Raw genomic sequence first — 17,308 nt, forward strand, 5'->3', positions numbered from 1 at the left:
AGACTTACATATCTGTCAAGGAGAGGCAGCAAAGAGGTCTTTATTGCTTTGGTAAATAGACAGCTTGGACACAATGATAAGCGCTTTTTAACCGATAATATGCAGTTTGAAAGACATCTGTAGATATAATTGAATATGTTGACCTGGGGGTGGAGTTCAGCTATGAGCATTTGTTTTTATCAGTTTAGCCATGATAACATTCACCGTAACATATGTGTATAGTAACAATAAAAAAAGAAAAGTAAAAGTAACAAAGAAACAAAGAAGCAAACATATGTACAAAAAATACAGACATTGCTACATTATACAAGGTAGTATTAGACAATGTACATTTCACCAAAACTAATACAAGCGACTAAAAAAAAAAATCTACATTTAAAAGATACAAAAGAGAGAGAACACTACTGAGCTTAGAATCCAAAAGAATAGGAAGGAAACAGTTGACTGAACAATACATAGGGTATGTATGCAATAACAAAGCATTCTAGGTTAGACTATAAGCTTATCTGAAAGGGTATGTTTTACGGTTGGGTTCATACATAAAAGATGTACAATTTCATTCCAGTCCTGACATTTTTTTACAGTTTGCATCAGTTTTCTATGTGTTTTCTATAGCTTGGTTAATACAAAAATCTGTACATTTCCATTTCAGTCCTGACCTGTCCTGTCAGTTTTGTATCAGTTTTCTATGAGTTTTCTATGGCTTGGTTCACACATAAAAGGTGTGTAGTTCTGTTTCAGTCCCATCCTGTCAGTCTTCTATCAGTTTTGTATCAGTTTTCTATGGGTGTTTTCACACATAAAAGGTGCACAGCTTCAATCCTGTCAGGTAAAACTGATAGAAACTGATGGAAAAATGTCAGGACAGGATTGGAATGGAAATGTATAGATTTAGGTGTGAACCAAGCCTTGGGTTAGGTTCACACTTGCCCAAACAGAAAACCCTGTTTCCTGCCATGAGTTTTCTAGTGGGTTTTCCTGCTTTGTGTATTTTGTTTCATGACTATGTCATGCACATGTGTAATGCACTCCAGGCCATGTGCGTGCAACGTAGGACATGCGCAACCACGCCTGCACCTGCACACTGATGCCCGACTCAAGCGACCTGAAAGAGGCTGCTGGGTGCATTTGGGTAGGATTGGAGGGGCTATGGTATCTTTTAAAGGGGATCCTCTGGTTAATTGACCTGTATTGAAGAATTTTGCAGAGAGGAGCAGTTAAAGAGAATGTGTACTGTAAAACTCTTACAATAAAAAGCATACCATTCTATTCATTATGTTCACCTGGGCCCCTCTGAGCTGTTTCTGCCTCTCCCTGCTGCAATCCTGGCTTGTAATTGCCATTTTTATGCAGTGTTTACAAACAAAAGACAAAGCAAGTGATACGATGAAAGTAGCTCAGTGTGTGAGTCATACAGTGTGTGCAGGGGGCCTGGAGAGGGTGTGTATAGCTTCTATCCAATCACACGCAGCACAGCACATTCCAGCCTGACTGCCTCAGCCCAACAGAGCCGACAGAGGAGAGAAGATTAGATCATATAATAGAGATAATACAGCCACTATGCAAATAGGAAAGGCTGCAGTAAGACAGAGCAATTAGAACAGCTATAGGAACATATAGGATAGAAGAAATAAGGCTCCACATTTTGTTACAGAGTCTCTTTAAGTAGTTAACCCTCCTGGCGGTATAAAAAAATACGCCAGGAGGCAGCGCGGCAGTTTTTTTTTAATTTTTTTTTTCTATATCATGTAGCGAGCCCAGGGCTTGCTACATGATAGCCGCTGCTCAGCGGCATCCCCCCGCCCTCTTCGATCGCCTTCGGCGATCTCCGATCAGGAAATCCCGTTCAAAGAACGGGATTTCCTGGAGGGCTTCCCCCGTCGCCATGGCGACGGGCGGGATGACGTCACCGACGTCACTGACGTCGGGACGTCATTGGGAGTCCCGGGCCACCCCTCGGCGCTGCCTGGCACTGATTGGGGGGGGGGCCGCGCGCCGCACCGTATAGCGGCGATCGGGCGCATGGCGGCGGCGATCGGGGTGCTGGCACAGCTAGCAAAGTGCTAGCTGCGTCCAGCAAAAAAAAAATTAAACAAATCGGCCCAGCAGGGCCTGAGCGGCACCCTCCAGCGGCTTACCCCGAACTACGTTCGGGGTTACCGCCAAGAAGGTTTTAAAGGAGAGGGGGATGAGTTGAGGGGCCAAATACAGTACAGATTGCAGGAATGCAAATGGGCTAGCTGACAAGCTACAGAGCAGGATATTACAGCAGTCAAATAGAGATGTTCATACACTAGCATTTTAGTAGAGTCATTTACATATGTTCTTAAAGTGAACCTCCAGGCTAAAAATCTACTCAGCAGCACCAAAAAGACTTGGTGTTTCTTTGTTTCACAGCATCAGAACTTTATTTTTCTTATCCAAGCCTCATTTTTTGGCGGTTCAGAAGCAAAGCTCCATGCATCAAAGGAAACTGCCCGGGCATTTTTCCCCTGATACTGTGCAAAGCATGATGGAATTTCTGATGTTGTTCTCTTTGCCTAGCAACTGGGAGGATTGATCAGGACACGGGGCAGTTGGAATTGTGTCTCATGCTCCCTGTCACCTCCTTTCAACCAAAAAAAATAGTTGCCCTCATGAAATCAAACATTTGCCTGTTCTTTTAAAACAGAGTGTGTAAGAGATTATATTACCTATCTATTTTAATTACTATAACTAATGTAACTTAATGACAGTATGTTTGTTTAAAGTTCCTCTTTAAGGTGAAAATCAATACATTGTTTAACCTCTTGACGACCATGGTGTTAAACCCCCCTAGTGACCAGGCCATTTCAGTTTAATTGGCCACTGCAGCTTTAAGGCCAAGCTGCAGGGCCATACCACTCTGCACACAAGTGATCCCCCCCCCTCTTTTCTCCCCACCAACAGAGCTCTCTGTTGGTGGGGGTCTGATCGCTCCCCCATGTTTATTGTTTTAATAAACATTATTGTTTGTTTGTTGGGTTTTTTTTAAACTGTTTCTTTAAAAGCTATTTCTCCCTCCCTCCAGCTTCTGCCTATGAGAGCCAACTGCTCTCTTGTCCCCCAGAGGGACAGCCGTGTCACACGGCTGTCCCCAGTACAGTGCTGCTGCTGATCGCAGCGCTGTACATGTAAATACACGGCGGTTTCGCCGTGTAACAGTCTTCCGAGCGGCTGAAGGCAGAGCTCCGCTCCACCCACCAAGCAGGAGATGCGCGCGCAGCCTGCACGCGATCTCCTGCAAACTGCTGCCCCAGGACTTTACGCCAATTGGCGTTAGATAGTCCTGGGGCTGCCACCGCGGCCACGCCCCTTGGCACGACGTGATCGGCAAGCGGTTAAATACCATTTGAGACGTTGATACAAGTTTACACATTAGCAAGACATAGATCAAGTGCTTAGGTTGTAATGGTTTAATTTTTTTGTTTCATATTATTATTATTATTATTATGCATAAAGATTCCTAATCCTTGAGTAATTCTACTGTTAGTTATACTATATCACTCAGATGCTTCCTTATATTAGAAAACTAGCATTCAAGGAGGACACAGCAAACAAAAAGGTAGCTTTAGCAGGAAATATTGCATCCATTATCTATAACAAACCAATCTTGTATCATCATATTATTTTCCTGGAAATTGTAATATGACTACTGGAGGAGAAAACAGTATATCTATAAACAGAATATAGAGGAAATGGTGGTGATACCATGGCAACCTGCTGAAATTCCATTTCTCATGTTAGTATGCTGGTTTGGATGTGTGATACTATTTGGGATATGGTAGAAGACTTGTTGTTTTATCACAGTAGCAATATTGATGTCTGGATACTACAAAAATAGAAAAAAGGAGCAGGAGGACACCGGGAGCCCGATCTGGTGTATTATCGTAGGTTGACAGGCTAAGTATAAGAGATATTCAAATATACTCACAAAGCCGGGTTGCGCACTGCAACCAAGTAGACTCGCATGTGGGGAAGTACCGTCCCCACTCGGCCTTGTGATTTCGCTTAGTTGGTCGCAGCTCCTTGAAAAGAAACACCCATCTGGGTATTGACCATCAAGCTGGAGGGAATAGGACAGTGAAGAGAGGTAGGAGGTGCCCTGGGGGTACTTGTAAAATAGTTGTTATACCACTATGTTAAACATCCCCTATAGGGGTAAACATCTAATAAACCAATAAATTGCGCCTCAGGCGCCTGAGACCGGGGACTTCACACTACTAAGCACTTCACTCGACCTGATGAAGCGGTGGTTACCGCGAAACGCGTTGTCAATTTAAAAGTGCCATATTAAAGTTTTTTTTTTTACTATATCCAGAGTGAACAGTCTATAAGGTAGGATCCGTCCATACCTTTTTGGTTTATTAGATGTTTACCCCTATAGGGGATGTTTAACATAGTGGTATAACAACTATTTTACAAGTACACCCAGGGCGCCTCCTACCTCTCTTCAATATTGATGTCTGGTGGCTTCCCATAGATGATGTGATATACACTCATCCTATTTTCCATGCTGGCAGTGCCCTACTCCTTATAGGTTAGTGCTGACATACCATTCTGTTACATTGTTACCTGATTGTGTTGTGGGCTCAGTCAGAACTGCCACCCTCTTCCTTCATTCTCGTGAGCTCATGTGTCTTTTAATGCCGCTTAATATGCTGCCCAACGCTAAATTCAGTGGGGCTCTTTTCCACTTTCAATGACAAGAGTAAGGGCCTGTAAGGGCCTGTTTCCACTAGCCGGATGCTATTCGCATCGCAGGCAGTGACAGGTGTCTTCTGGTTGACTTCCAGAAGTCTGATGCAGCTGCCACTGACTGCTAAGGGGAATCAGATGAATGCTGATGAATGCTGAAGAAATCTGCAGCATGCAATCCATATTTCACCCCGCAGTGCATTGTGTCGCTCTGCAATAGCTCACACGCCACAGACTTCATCTTCTACTATCCAACTATATACAGGGATTGAGAAAAGTCTAGGATTTTGTACTGAACATTTCATTGACGTTTTATATATATATATATATATATATAGCGTGTGTGTTTAAAGTTTGATGACATGATGAAAAGCTGCAGTGTTGATGAAGTCAGTTATAATCTCTGTATGGGGGACTGCCTCTGCTTGGAATGCATCATCTCGCTGCACAGACTGCAACAAGAAAGTATAGTTAGAATCTCAGAAAATTGCAGCCTATCACAACCAATGACAATCTTTGGTGAAGGAAGTTGCCATTTCTAGGTACTTTAATAGTGATGTATCTGACATCAGCTTATTAGATAAATTGAGCTCTGCATTTCAGTGTTCAAACAGATCCATGAAAACGTCTGTGCCTGGATTGGGGGTTTAAAAAGCATGCAAGTGAGCACAATAAAACATAAACCCTTATTTTTTATGAATGTTCTATACACATCATTTAAACATATTTACTCCAAAGTAATGAACATATCAGTTTAGCTGAATGCTGACCATTGAATGCCAACTGCCATATGGCTGCATTTTACACTAATGTTCACATTATGGTAATGAATCTTCCCAAAAGGCTGTGATAAAATACAATTAAATCAACATATAATAATAAGTAAAACAATTAAGTAGGAAACGTAGTAGCTTCCTATTAGATAAGATTTTGGTAGAGATGAGAAAAATAAAATTCTAACATGCACATTTCCACTGACTCAATAAAACAAAAAGCAAGTTGGCCAGTCAAGGCCAAGCAGTACCAGATCAATTTGTTTACAGCTAGTTAATTCATTTGATTGTTTTTATATAATTAATTTCCTGGGTCTGTGGAACAAATCAGGTAATTTGGGAGCTTGGGGCTTCCATAGGGGCCCATGTTAAAAGCCACAATTAGCTTGTATAATTGAAAATTAGAGAACTGAAGGCACCCCTTTATTTAGCGGCCCTGGCACCCACTATTTTATTGGCAATATGCTTTGTAAGATACATTTTTGCTAATTACTACGCACTGTAGAACTCATTCAAAACATTGGCTCCTCCCTTACACCACAGAATGAATTAGTGTTTTTTTCCAGATCATAAAGTTTAAGTGGAATATATTTAAGTAGCCACACACAAGTGGTTAATTGCGATTGTTTTATGTAAACTTAACCATATTGATGGAAAGTTGCAAAAGTGTATTGCTTCTTCGGAAATCTAATAATGTTTGACCACTCAGGAGGGCAACATCATAAGCAAATAAGAGTGGATGATTGTACTGGGTGAAGCAGTAGAAATTGTGCTGTTTTCTGTGTTGTGATGCTGAATTGAAGTGGTCTCCAATATGAGTGGTAAAATGGCCTTCTGTTTGGATGTGTAAGGTCAGTAGGACTATTAATTTCAAATAATGTAATACATTAAAGTATAAGACAATGAATGAAAGATTTTTATAGGTGAAATTTTTTTTTTTACAATTGCATTAGCAATGTCAACAATATAATATTAACCACTTTACCCCCCCAGTGCTAAATTTCTCCGTCCCTCTGCGCACCACTTCACCCCCAGGGACGGAGAAAGGCGCACTTGTTTGTTTACTGGCTGGGAGTGGGCGGGGAACTTGCGCGCACACTCCAGCCAGCCCGCACAGCAGGTGACTAATTGGACGTTAGGAACAAGCGTTCCTAAATCCAACTAGACTCGCCGATTGCGAATAGAATGAAGACTGCTTCAAGCAGAAGCATTCTTCATTCATAAAAATGTATAACAAACGTGCAGCGCGTGATCGCGTGTCCCCGTGACCTGCGCGTGCGCACACACCCTGGCTCTGCAGTTCAATGATTGGTTATGGGGACCCCAGTCCCCAATAACCAATCATATTACAGAAATAAAGGAATGGAAGCAGCGCTGAAAGGTAAAAATCGCACTGGTGTTTCAGGGGTAAAACCCCTCAGTTGTGAAGAGGTTAAATCCAGGTATTTAGAAAAACAATGCAAACCATCAATGTATCTTGAGTTCTTGGGTGTGAGAAAAAAAAACATGGTTGCCATTTTGTTGGCTTGGTCCTGGTGACAGATAGGTGTGGGGGTTTTTTTTCAATAAAAACCTTAAATATATGCCTTGCACATATTCAGTGTGTATGTAAGAAGTGTTCTTTTCCCTGAAAATTGTGGGTGTTCTATCCATTCTGAAGATGAGCATTCTGCAAGAAGGTGTCATTTCTGAATTAAAGGGAATGTATTGAAGAACAATGACACTTTGTGCTTAAAAGCCAAATAATTTACTTTTCCAGTATTATAGAATGTTCAGCACATTGTAATGCAGTGGATTCAATTTGAAAATGTCCTTATGCAATCTCTGCTTTGAATTTATGCGGAATTAGCTATTCACTGAGGAATGTTTCATGTCTGAGCTAGACCTTCTACTAAATAAGTGGAAAAGTTATCTATTCAAATATGGTTTCTGATATACGAAAGATACATCCAGTAATTGAAGAAAAAGTCGATGAAATGAATCTTTATGGTAAAGAGGGCAGAAGCAGTGAATGCTAAAAAAAAACTGCTTATGATGATACGGTTAAGAAAAAAGTTGAATACAGCAGCAGCAATTGCCAGTCTTTAAAAAGACCAAATTAAAATTATACTGTTAAATGGGGTAAGAAATAATTTAACAAGGTCCTCTAGGAAAAGAGCAAAACTCCCCCATTAATGAAAGGAGGCTGGGTGATCAGTGATTTAAGGCAATGACAGATGAGAGTTTTTCTTTTCATAGTATTCATTGTTATGCTAAATGAGAGGATTTTTCCCAGTCCAGTGACTGGAGTAATGAGACGTGCATGGCCTGCCTTTCCCAATAACTTTCAGGGTTCTGAGAACACTATAGTTTTGTCCTTGTTTTTTTATTGGGGCATTGTTTATTTTATTAATAATTGTATTAATATATTGTACCATTAGAAATAGGTGAAACCTGAAGCATAATGCTTCACCATTGTTTTGCTTCTTCAGACAAGAAAAAAAAAAATATATATATCCTGCAGCTCATGGGAGATATTTAAACCACTTCCAAGCAATTATTGAAGTGTTATGATGCCTTCTGACACTAAAAAGTGTCTCACTTTCAAAAAATATTGTTTTATTACATTCTATTGAAGGGTCTATGGGACTCTCAGTGGTGATATATTTTCATTTTCTGTCTAAAATAACTTTTCAGCACTCTGCAATTAAAAATACACCAAAAAGTAGGTGAAAGGTGCTTTCAAAATGATTTTCTTGCTTGCTTGAGGCTTAAAGGGCATTTTATTGATAAGGTGAGAAAATATCACCTAGGAGAAAACCTAGGAGAAAAAAATGAATAGAATAAAGGTCTATAACTATTAACTAATTAAACTAATTTACTTGTTGTAGTGGGGCAATGAAAACCATGAGCTTGAAAACCTAGTTCCAAAAGTAAACCAAAAAATCTTATGTGAGTGAACTATCATCATGCGCCATACACATTGGTCATATCAGTGGACCAATGGGAAGCCTCAGTGAGAAAGTCAAAGATGTTTTGGTAAGGATCAAATCTTCATACCTCTTGACATAACACTAAACTGAATAAAACACCAGAAAAATCCTCAGTAGCAAGGATTCTCTTTGGTCAAACCAATGATTTTATCCTTGTGGCAAGACTGGATACTATTTCTAAGTGATAAAAAAAAAATTATTTGAATTGCCCCCCAGAGCTTCTCATTCATTCACTGATCTGACAATTGGGAATCAATAGCAAGAAGGATTTTCATTGGTTAAGAGCAATGGTAAGCCTCAACAGATCGATAGATTTAAATTAGCTTGATTCACAAAACAGTGCTAACTGTTAGCACGGCTGTTAGCACTACTTTTCGCGTGTTTCTACTTGTTTTCACGTGAAAAAATGGGTTTTGCACGAAAAACGTTTATCGCGCTCAAATAATGCATGTTAATGCAAATGTTTGCGCGTTAATGCTCGTGTTCGCGTGATAACGTGAATTTATCACACAAACGGGACCGTTAACATGCAAAAAATTCACGTTAATGCACGAACGCAAATTTTTGCGTGTGATAACCGTTATTAAATTAAATTTTGCGTGAAGCACTTTTCACAGCGTGCTAACAGTTAGCACCGTTTTGTGATTCAAGTCCAATATGTTTTTGCCAGTACAATCTTTAATTCAGTATAGGAAGGATTAGGATTATTTGAATTCGGTCTTCAAACAAGATTTCCTGAAGACCCAATATATTTTACTCATTGGTGCCTAGAAGTATTGTTTCAAAGTGTCAGATGATTTTATTTTTATCTATTTGCAGGAAATATTAGGTCAATCACAAGTTACTTTACAAAGCATGATGGTTGCTGAATATCTAAAGATCATTATCTGTGGCTTATGTCTTTATATGTTTCAACTAGGTATTTGAATATATTATTTTAAAACCATTTGTTTTGTGTTTGTCTAGGCGGGTAGTTCGAAGCTGCTAACTTTTAATCATACAAGTAGTATTCTTATTAAGATCCCAAGCCAAGTACAATTAATGGAGTCTTCTTTTATTGAACTTTTGGTCATTTACTTTGGCAGATATATTAATCAAATAATTGTTTAAAAAAAATAAACCCTGTGAAGGTTTTAATGGTTCTAGCTACATCTATAGGCTCAGAAGTGAAAGTATGTATATAACAGCTTTGCTATATACTCCACACACTGATAAACATGTTTGACAGTGTTAAGGAGTTAATAAGCAGCTAGCACCATGATACTTATGGTGTATCCATACCACCACTCCTGCTTGGCAGCTGCATGTTTAACCTCCTTAGCGGTAACCCCGTGCTGGACACGGGGTAAGCCGCTCAGGAGGATTTCTCAGGCCCCGCTGGGCCGATCTGCATAATTTTTTTTATACACGCAGCTAGCACTTTGCTAGCAGTGTGTTACTTACGATCGCCGCCGCCACGAGCCGATTCGCCGCTACCCGCCGCATCAGAGGGTGCCCCCCCCCGAGACCCGTGCGCTTCCTGGCCTATCAGTGCCAGGCAGCGCTGAGGGGTGGATCGGGACTCCCTCTGATGTCCCAACGTCGATGACGTTGGTGACGTCATCGCGCACGTCGCCATGGCGACGGGGAAAGCCCTCATGGAAATCCCGTTCAGAACGGGATTTCCGGATGGGCATACACGCCGGCGGCGATCGGCGCATACTGGGGGACACCGCAGGGAGGGGGGAAGCATGTAGCTAGCGCTAGGCTAGCTACATGCTAAAAAAAAAAGTGAAAAAACCCTCCCGCGGCCGCGCAGCCGCATTTATCATACCGCCAGGGAGGTTAAGACAACTTATAGGCTACTTCTCTCTGATATTTATTGACTTAGTTTGAAGGTTGACTCTAAAATTGGTATAATACACTGGAAGTAAGTTAAGTAAACAAAGTGAAGTAATACATGGCAAAAATACAACATGTTTGGCATATAAAAAATGACTGTTAGACAAACATTATGTCTTGTAAAGAAACACACAGGCATGTAGTCAGCATTCCCAGTTTACCTAGCAATAAAATTGGAATTTGTGAGTTGAAACGTACTTCTGCAGGTCATGGATGTCATCAAACAGTATTTAGAAAGACCTTGCATTTCAACAATAGAAACAGGACAATATGTATATTTGTAAATAAGAGTAATAAAACTACATATTAAACAAAGAAAAGGAGAAATATATACACACTTGAAACTAATCATAATACATAGCTAATACACCTAAACAGATAAATATCTATATATCTCTTTATAAAGGCATGCCATTAGAGAATTTTAATTTTAATGAAGTATCTGTGGACACACACACACACGGCACACACACATGGCACACACACACACACACACACACACACACACACACACACACACACATACACACACACCACACACACACACATACACACACACACACACATGCATGCCATTCGAGAAGTTTAATTTTAATGAAGTATCTGTGGACACACACACACACACACGGCACACACACATGGCACACACACACACATATACACACACACACACGGCACACACACACATGGCACACACACACACACACGGCACACACACACATGGCACACACACACCACACACACACACACACACACGGCACACACACATGGCACACACACACACATACACACACACGCACACACACCACACACACACACCGCACACACACACACACACACACACACACACACACACACACATGGCACACACACGCCACACACACACACACACACACACACACCACACACACCACACACACACACACACACACGTTTCACGTTTTAGTAATATGTGTAATGCATATTTGAAAAATTTCACAAGACCACTATACATAATATTGTTCTTGTCAAAATAGGTACTTACTAGCTACAGTGTTCCAAATGTGTTGATAAAATACAGCATCTGTTATAAATATAATGTAAAGACAAAAGTAAAATGGATATCATACTGTGAAGTCAACAGGAAGTAATGGGGAAACCATCAGGTGGGTTGAACATATACTTAGGTATACTATTATATAGGTATACTATTGCAAGCTGTGCTAAAGAAAGCCACAGTAGATATTTACAAAAATGGCTGGTGATTGAAAGCATAGGCACAGCTATAGGAGTTGTTACATGCCTCAAATGGTATTTAAATACAAATGTCCAGAGCATGAGCATCAGTGAAATGCCTCTGCTGTAGTGCAGCAGATCATATGTGCTGTAAGTTGTGTGTTGCTGAAATGTCAAAACACTAATGTGTACAAACAAAAGCTCCATCTGTAAACCAGGAAGTAGTAGTGTGCCTAGATAATGACAATCATGACATGGGTTAATGAATCATAACAATAATAAAACAAATGAGATATTTTAGAAGGAATAAAATGCTATTTTTCCATCACTTCCAGTTTTAGTTAAAACAGAGAATAAGTTTGAGGAAGTTAGGGAAATGACAGAAAATGTGCATAAATGATATTGGCAGTTGTAATCAGAATTGAAGACAAAGAGGCACAAGAAAAAAATTAAGAGCTAAGATGCAATCAGGAACTGAGAAGTTTACAGCATTGAAGCTGAAAAGAACAGCTTTGTAGATAATTCAGAATTTAATTTGAATCCTGGAAGGAAACTGATATGGGTTAGACTGAATTGAATATGCAAAGCACTGCAAAATAATGTCACAGGGATTGTTGGAATATTACAATGAATCTGCTTAGTCAATTAAAACATAAATGGTATAATTTTTTCTTGTCTGCATACATTTTCATGAATTTCCTGATGTCCACTTTTTGTAAAATGGCCAAGAATGGTAAAATAGCAGAAGTAATATTTCCTATTGCAAAAGGCATGCATGAACCACAACACATCCCATACACACACTAAAAATAACTTAATATCTATGTTTGCTTATGGTTCTAATATATAATCCAGGTCATTGCATAACACAGAGTAAAAGGGTATGAAGTCCAAAATGGTCAGCCACACATGCAGATGTGCTCTATCTGTAATCAGTTAGAAGTACTTGCATAGTATTAAATGTTCAGATCTGTGAGATATTTACTGCCACACTGTAGGCGGATCCCGTGGGCAGTAGCAGAGGTAGCCAATTGGTGCTCTGCTGGTCACTTGTTTTTCCCCTTCTGTATTCAATACAAGTGGCAAAAGAAGTTACCAAATGCCAATTGGCTCAAATAGAATACATTGTAGAAATAATTCAATACAATTCAAATATATATCCTATATTATCCTTCCAGACCTGCCAATGTGGAGTCTGTTAACCCTATTGCATTGTGGGAAACAGTTTTTTAACTGCCAAGCAAGCAAAATCTCTATGTGCATATACTTCGGACAGTGGTGGGGGACTGGCGAGTGGGACGCATCTGTAGGGGGGAGGTTAGCGGCCATGGGCTACTGCCCATTTTTTTAATGGGCAGGCGTTTTTACTAGTACATATATATACTCTGGATAGCTATACTAGTCTTTCACCAGTCCTTAAATAGCTTAAATATAGTCTTCCAGCTGTAATTCAGTGAAATATTGCAAGCCTGAGCTGACACATGTTGCATGGGTGAAATGTATAGAAAAAAGCGTCTGGGCACCTCCAGTTAAAACGCCAATTTATTCGATGCCATTAAAAAAAACAGAAGTTAGTAAACAGCACAGCAGCATGGAGAGAATTCCTGATGAAGCACTCCGTGTGAGTGAGTGCGAAACAGCTGTCAATTTCTTGCATGCCTGTACTCTCTCTCCATGCTGCTGTGTTGTTTACTACCTACTGTTTTTTTAATGGCATTTGATAAATTGGCATTTTAACTGGTGGTGCCCAGTCACTTTTTTCTATACATTTCACCTTGTGATGCACTCTTCATAGGCTTCGATCACTCCAGTCTGCTGCATTAGCTGGCCCTGTGCACCAACCTCTTCCAGTACATTAACCGCATGTTTCCTGGGGACAGGTACACTTCCCACTTTTCCTGAGGTACATATACATTGTATTGAAGTGTTTGCCAAACAGTTTAATTAAACACACACAAACACGCATGAACCTACCAGAAAACTTGACTCTAAGTAATAAAACTACATATTTTAAAGTTGACTAGCTTGAATAACACAGTGAGTAGCTTAAAGGACCATTGTAAAAAAAAATGCAAAATACATTTGTGTGCATATTTTAAAAAAAATATACAGTTGTCCAAGAGTAAAATGTGCTATACATTTTTTTTCCTACATCTCTGGCACTTACAATAGGTCTTAAAAATCTGACAGGTCCAACAGGTTTTGGAATAATTCATCTTTATCTTCAAAAGCACGTATTGAATGTCACTTGCTTAATAAAACTGCCAAAATAGTGTATAAGTGTGTAGGGACTAAGGCTGATCCTTTCCTTGTCATGCTTTTGTAAAGAATAAACAAAATATTAAGACTGCTCCATTAAGGGGATGGACTGGTCCAAAATCTAGCAGATCTGTCAAATTTTTACTGCCTCCTGTAAGTGACAGCAAAATGGATGAAAAATAATGTAGAGTACATTCTACTCTGGGAGAAATGTACTTCTTATAAGTATGTGTACATATCCATTTTCACTTATATATGATAGTGGTCCTTTAACCAATTGGATACCAGTCACCATTTATAAACAGCGCATGGCTGTCAGCTCACAGCTGTAGCTGTAAATGGTGTCTTGTTTCAGCATCAACGAGGGGTCTAGTTTTCTAGATGGAGTTATTGTCAATATTGTCATATTCAATGTTCTTCTTTTTGGAGAACTAGTACTACTGCCATGAGTATATAGAAATGATGTAAAGTATTGTACTTCATGGCTAACTGCTAAATAAATTAATAGTTATTTTTTTACAAAAAGCTAAAAAAAACCTTGGTAGCAGTTATATGTATGTAATTCTGATGTTTTTCATTTTAATGTTAGTTACAATGGAAAGAAGTTAAAAAATCTACTGGATTTTCAGTACTTTCTTTGTCACTACTATGGACATTTTCCCTTATTTCTTGTCCCTGGGGCCTTTCAAATCTTTAATATGAACTTGAGATTTGTCTATTTCCTTTCAGAACAGGGAGTGAATAGATACAGAGAAGTAGGCCATTATTCAATTAACATTTCTCCTGTATTTTCTCCTGAGGACACAATTTTTCATCTAATCTAAAAAATTAAAACTTTCAGCACTTAGACTATGCACCCTGCTGTGCGCATTTTGGCAGCGCGCATAGTGTGCGACACGCAAGAATGGTAGAAGGGCATAGACAGACCTTCTACTGTTCCCATCATATGCGCTGCATGCATTTTCGGGAATCGCAGCACAGACCCCATTCACTGTAGTGAATGAGATCTGCAGCGCAGCGCATAGTAGCACAGATGGCGTGCAATCGTACACATTGCGTTCCGATCGCACAGCCATCTGTGCTGAATGATCTGAATGAGGCCTTAGCAATTAAAAAAGTCCTAAAAATTAGGTAGCAAAGTAACATCAACCTTATTTTGAGTATTTTCTTGCTTGTGGTGTCTTTAAACATATTTTATTGATAAGGTGTGAACATATTTCCTGGGAGGAGAGAAGTAAATTGAATATGGCCCCTAGTCTCATCCTGTGTATAAGGGCATTAAATAATTTGAACTGGTGAGAACGTGCCAGCAAAAGGTTAATGAATAGTATTGGTGAAGTAGTGAAATTTTTCCGTGCTTCTGAAGAAAACAGCAAAAGCTGAAAATAGGTGTTTATTTTTAAAGAAAATAAAACCTTGGAGCTACTGCTTAAGAAAGACTGGCAGTCCTTGACTAAAATTAAAAAAAAAAGTATTATACAATCATGAGAGGATTCTACAATTAAAAGTGATATTCATTACATTGTAGCTCTTTTACTTTGTTCATTAAACATCTTCTATACTCTGGGATAAAATGCATTAAATTACGGGAACAGCACAACTTCTAATACTTACAGAATTAAAGCTATTTTGATTTTTTATGTTTTCCTCAGCACTATCTAAACATACAGCTGTGAGCCTCACAAATCTTTTTCTTGAGCTCTCCAGAAACATCTGTAAACGAGCCTACGAGAAATTTCTTCTGAAAAACACTGAAATCCTTGATGATATTCAGTTCTTGTACATGACAGCCTGCGTTTTCTGTTGTTGTTATGTGTAGTAAAAATGGATTGAAAGAAGAAGCAACATGTAAATGCAATGTTTAAATATTTTCTCTAGCAAGTTAGAATGTTCAGCTTTTTTAGAGCCTAACCTTTGTTCTTGTTGACAAAAAAGAAAGGTGAAAAGCTTCTAATTTTTCATTCCTTATATATGATATTGATTGGGTGTTATTACTGCAAGGAGACAAGTTTGAAGTGCTGACATTAAAGGTCATAGGTTCTGTATGCCCATTTCACAGGAAGGTCGATCCTCTAAGCGATGCTGTATATCATAATTTGGCATTTTAATGTTTTTCCATTAGTGGACAAATTGCTGGTCATTTTTATGCCTAACTAGTACATACCCCGATCCAGTAATTTTTTACAATTTTTTGCTTCAGAGTGACATGCAGGTGCTCATTATTATCTACATTGCTGCAAGCCATGTGCTTGTGAATCAATCATTCTGTGCCCTCCAATGAACCCTGTGATAAGCAGGATCTTGTCATCTTGCCTGGGCTTTCACAGTATCCACAGTTATTTATAGGAAATCGAGCAAAGGATCACTAAAAGGGTTAATCAGGTGACAACTGAATCCCTGCCAACATTGCAGCTAATATGATGAATATGTTCATGTCCTGGGGTGCCTTCTAACTTAATTGCTAAACCAAAATCACATTTTTACAGGTTCTTCTTTGAATATAAAAATATTTCTCATTCTGTATTCAGTATCATATAGATGGTATATTATAGTAGCGGTTTGAAAGTGAGATTATAGAAAAAGGAGAATGCCTCCTTACCAGTCTGGGTGGCTTCCTTCCATTTTCATTGTTAATTGCCTGCTGGACCTAATAGCACATAAAAGGTCAATAAAGCAAAGTAAAGGAAGCTACCATGTTAACAGTATAGGAAAAGCAGTAACAATCAACTATTAAAATAACAAAATTTGAAGATATTGCTGATGAAAGTTGGTAACCACTAAGTAAAAGCACAACATTCCATTTTTTTAGAGCACTGAGCAGAATACTAACATCATGTGGACCAACATTAAAAGTGCCTGTGGTTAATCAACCAAGTGCACTGAATATATAAAATTGTTTATGCATTGCTACTTTACAGCCTACTAGAATTTATTTTGTACCAGTTTAGCATAAGTAAAGGAAATTGTCATTGGCTGCTATAAATAACATATTTTAACACTTTGGAAAGCATTATAGCCTGGTCATAAACATTACTGTGAATAAGCCTGCTTTTTTTGGGCAAATTGCAATCAAAATAGCATTTTAATGGCAAATATAATTTAAAGACAAATGTTTACCTCTTCATGGTATGGCAAAAAAGCAGCAGGTATGCTATTAGAAGCAAAGTTTAAGGGACTGCCTTAGCTTGCGAATAATAGCAAAGGTGTTAGTACATGCGCTTAAAGTGACCCAGAGATGAATAAAATCCCTTTTTTTTAGTTACCTGGGGCTTCCTCAAGCCCCTTAAGCACGGATACGTCCCTAACTGTCCTCATGCGTGCCTCCCACAGTCCACCCGGAATCTTCCGTGTAGCCGCAATGAAACCCCGGTAGAAGGCTCACTCGGGCTCAGTCTGACTGAGTGATGTCAGCCGGGACGCTTACCGGAGCAGGTTGCAGCTTAACGGAGGACTGCAGAAGGACGGCAAAGGATGCAACGATACTTGTGGGGC

General features: G+C 39.3%; 1 protein-coding gene across 5 annotated transcripts in view; it reads left to right on the forward strand.

Moving 5' to 3' along the window:
- The window catches only part of ADGRB3 (adhesion G protein-coupled receptor B3), a 1,235,185-nt gene that overhangs the window by 40,255 nt on the left and 1,177,622 nt on the right, over positions 1–17,308 (forward strand). The gene's annotated exons all lie outside the window — the stretch shown is intronic.

The sequence above is a fragment of the Hyperolius riggenbachi genome, chromosome 4 (assembly GCF_040937935.1).
Source record: "Hyperolius riggenbachi isolate aHypRig1 chromosome 4, aHypRig1.pri, whole genome shotgun sequence".
In the NCBI taxonomy this organism is placed as follows: Eukaryota; Metazoa; Chordata; class Amphibia; order Anura; family Hyperoliidae; genus Hyperolius; species Hyperolius riggenbachi.